The sequence below is a fragment of the Pinus tabuliformis genome, chromosome 4_1 (genome assembly GCF_031772625.1).
Source record: "Pinus tabuliformis cultivar Carrire ecotype Pingquan chromosome 4_1, CPIR1, whole genome shotgun sequence".
Classification (NCBI taxonomy): Eukaryota; Viridiplantae; Streptophyta; class Pinopsida; order Pinales; family Pinaceae; genus Pinus; species Pinus tabuliformis.
This window is the reverse complement of record NC_142303.1, coordinates 302,471,973-302,475,714: the sequence shown is the minus strand read 5'-3', so window position 1 is coordinate 302,475,714 and position 3,742 is coordinate 302,471,973. Positions and strand designations below refer to the sequence as shown.

The following is a 3,742-nucleotide window of genomic DNA, read 5'->3' as shown; positions in this document are numbered from 1 at the left end:
ATAGCTGATATTTTCACAAAACCTCTTCCTTGAGAAGCATTCGAACATCTGCGTCAAAAGATGGGGGTTATTTCTTTATCATCACTCAAGTTCATTCATAAAGATGTAGCAGGACAGGGGGAGCAGTTTGATAGGGGGAGTCCATATGCATCCCTTTGCCATTGATGTCAAAGGGGGAGAAAGCAAAAGAATATTGCCATCAATAACAAAGGGGGATATTGTTGGACACAGATTGTCATTGATGTCAATATGGCAATATTCGAGGAGCAGATAGAAGACGAAGATGGAGACTGTGTATGATTTGGGGAGCAAGATGATCGAAGGTTTGAACAAGGATAAGGTCCAGAGTGGGGATGTGATTGGGATCGATAAAGCTTCGGGGAAGATTACAAAGTTGGGGCGGTCTTTTGCGAGGTCCAGGGATTATGATGCAATGGGGTTACAGACCAAGTTCGTACAGTTCCTAGATGGAGAGCTTCAAAAACACAAAGAAGTGGTGCATTATGTTACGCTGCATGAGATTGATGTTGGAGAGATCCGTTCTGAAGTGAGCGAACAGATTGATAGTAAAGTTGCTGAATGGAGGGAAGAAGGCAAAGTTGAAATTGTACCAGGTGTGCTTTTTCATTGACGAAGTCCATATGCTTGACAGTGAATGCTTCTCATTTTTGAATCGTGCTCTAGAGAATCACAAAAATTGTGGCATCACAAAAATCCATGGAACAAATTACAAGTCTCCACATGGTATACCCATTGATCTATTAGACCGCCTACTCATTATTTCGACATAGCCATACATGGAAGATGAATGTGAGCTGTCGGATCAAAGAGTAATGGATCCAATGGTCGTCGCATGCGGAAGATGCATGGAGATTAACGCGTGGGAGAACAGCAGTTTCGGGCGGCAGGCAGTTTCCCCGCACCTCTTACCAGGGCTCAACAATATCCATATACGATGGCACGATCCCGTAAGATCATGACGCATGGCAGAAAAAAACCACCGCCCCCACGGGTTAACGTGCGCGCAAGTCGTGCGATCGGGGCTTGCGACTATCATCCGATCGTGCGACGGACGGTCAGATGATGAGGAAAGTGCGTAGGGTTTAACACCACCCCCACAGGTTAACGTGCGCACAAGTCATGCGATCAGGGCTTGCGACTACCGTCCAATCGTGTGATGGATGGTCAGATGACAAGGAAAGTGTGCGGGGTTTAAACGTGCGATAAACATAGCGGGGACCATCGGATCGTGGGCGATCAACGGTGGAGATCAAGGTAGGTTCAATCGCATGGGTTTCCGACTGTTATGACAGGGAAATGGTGAATTTGAGGATTTGGCAAGGAACAGTAACTTTTCACAGAGTTATAGAGTAAAAATGGAGGTAGCAGTGTTTATTTGATCCTCGAGTTGTTGGATTATAGCAGAGCTAACAATTGTAATTCGGCCTCTCTTCCACATTAACGTGACCTATAAGAATTTGATGAATCCAAATAGATAGAGGAAGCCATGGATCAGAAAGTTGAAAGATCAAGCGAGTCAGAGGAAATGATAGCGACCGAGGAGGAAGCCAAAGGGGTGGAGGAAAGCGGAAACAATCAGTCAGAGGTGCCTGAAACACATAAAAACATAAACACAAGGTGGAGTGTTGCTAATGTATGCATAATCTGTAAGAGAGGAAGCCGAAAAATAGGAAAGAGGCAGGAGAGACGAGAGAAGCAGGAGAACTGGAGAAAGGCAGAAGCTCGCAGGGTTGGGTGCAGAAAACTGCAGCAAAACAGTTGATACTAAGATTGGGTTGGAGCCCAAGAGGTTGGAACCTCAAAACTGAACAGGACTAAATTCATTAGGGGTAGGTGCTCCTAAGTGCAAAACCACTGCAAAACAAAGTTGGTGCTCTGGAGGTTGGACCCTCACTGAAGTCCAAGTTGGAGCTTGGCAACTATCCATAGTCAGATATATATTTATATTGTATTTATTTCATTGTATTGTCTTGAGTTTTTAATAAAAGCATTTATTCCAGCTACTGGTTTCTGTGTTCTATGTATACATATACATATCTATATATGCTTTTGGCAATCACTAGAATAAAAATTGTAAGAAATACTGATTCACCCCCCCCCCTTAATATTTCCAACAGTGAATGTGTTCTTGTCTATGTCCTCAGGGATGATCTGTATCTAATTGTACCCACTAAACCCATCTAGGAAGGAAAATAATATTTTTCTTGCAAGGCCATCCAAGACTTAGTCAATGAAAGGCAAAGGGAAGTGGTCCTTCTTGTTAGCCTTGTTAAGTTCCTAATAATCAACAAAAATCCTCCACTTCACATTTTTTTGGGGACTATGAGGAAGGGGGACACCCACTCACTATCTGAAATGGGGTATATGAACCCTGCATCCAGTAGCTTTTTTAATTCCTCTTTCATAATGTCCTTAATATATGGATTCATCATTATCCAAGGTTAGCACATAGGCTTGCATCCCCCTTTGCTGTAGATATGATGAGTACAAACCGAGGGATGCACACCTTTCATCTCCTTATAATCCTAAGAAAAATAATCAAGGTGTTGCCTCAACACACTCCACAATTGTTCTTCTTGCTCAACTCAGAGAGAGGGGTTGATCTTTAGAGTTTTGAATGAGCTAATGTCTACAACCTTGGCATGTTCTAGGTTAGGGTCAATAGAGCACAAATTAGTCCAAAGGTTACTCTCAGATTACTTCATTAGATCATCAATTGGCATGGTAGTGGGAGGCTGATTCTATAAGATATGGTCAATAAGGTCATCTTCATAAAGCTGTCTCCCCCCACAATAGTGTCTAGTGTACATACTAGGTATATGGATTCTTGATAAAATTATTCCTCATCCTCTAACCACTCAGGCAAGTCATGTTCAACAGAAGGTTGAGAAGGAGGATACAACACAAGTTATTTTGATAGATGACCATTCTTGATGGTCATTTTCCCAGCCCTGTAGCTATTGTAGGCATCAACAGTGGACAACTAAGGCCTTCCTAGGATGAGAGGATAACCATTAAATTTGGTTTTGGTTTGGAGGACAAGGAAATCGATCGCATACTACCAGGAGTCAATGTAGACCATTACTTCCTCAATAACTCCCTTAGGAGCTATTTTGGATCTGTCTGTAAGTTGCAGCACTGTAGTAGTCTTCCTCAAGGGCCCTTGGAGGTTGAGCTTTAGCATGGTTTCCTTTGTCCTCACATTGATTGCAGCCCCAAGGTCAATCAAGGTATTAGGGACCATAATGTTATCTATGTGCACATCCACTACTGGGCTACCAGGATCCAAGTACTTTGGGGAGATTACCCTCCCAAGCATCAGATCAAACAACTTCCCAACAACATTGATAGTGGGGGTATCTCTTCTTCTTCTCCCAAGAATTTTAAAACACTCTTACTTGATAAGGTTGTTGTAAATGGGGGCATCCTTGATGGCATAGAGAAGGGGTATTTTAACGCAGAAATTCTTCAATTCTCCTAGAATTTCAGCCTCTTCCAAGATGTGTTGTTTAGGGTAGACCAACCTATCACGGTAAGGAAGTGCATTGTGTTGAGGGTAACTTTCTTCCTTCTTTCCTTCAAGCTCTTTAGGTTGAGAATGTGGGTGAACATTTGGAAGTACCTTCCTAGATAGAAGGTTGATCTCTTGGATTTCCATAGCATAAGTAGGATAGGATTTCTCGCCACTATACACTTGTTGTGCCTTCTTATTGTTTGGGTT

General features: G+C 42.7%; 1 pseudogene; it reads left to right on the top strand.

The window, feature by feature from the left end:
* Positions 1–283: 283 nt before the first annotated feature.
* On the top strand, positions 284–631 carry LOC149175491 (uncharacterized; annotated as a pseudogene).
* Positions 632–3,742: the final 3,111 nt, after the last annotated feature.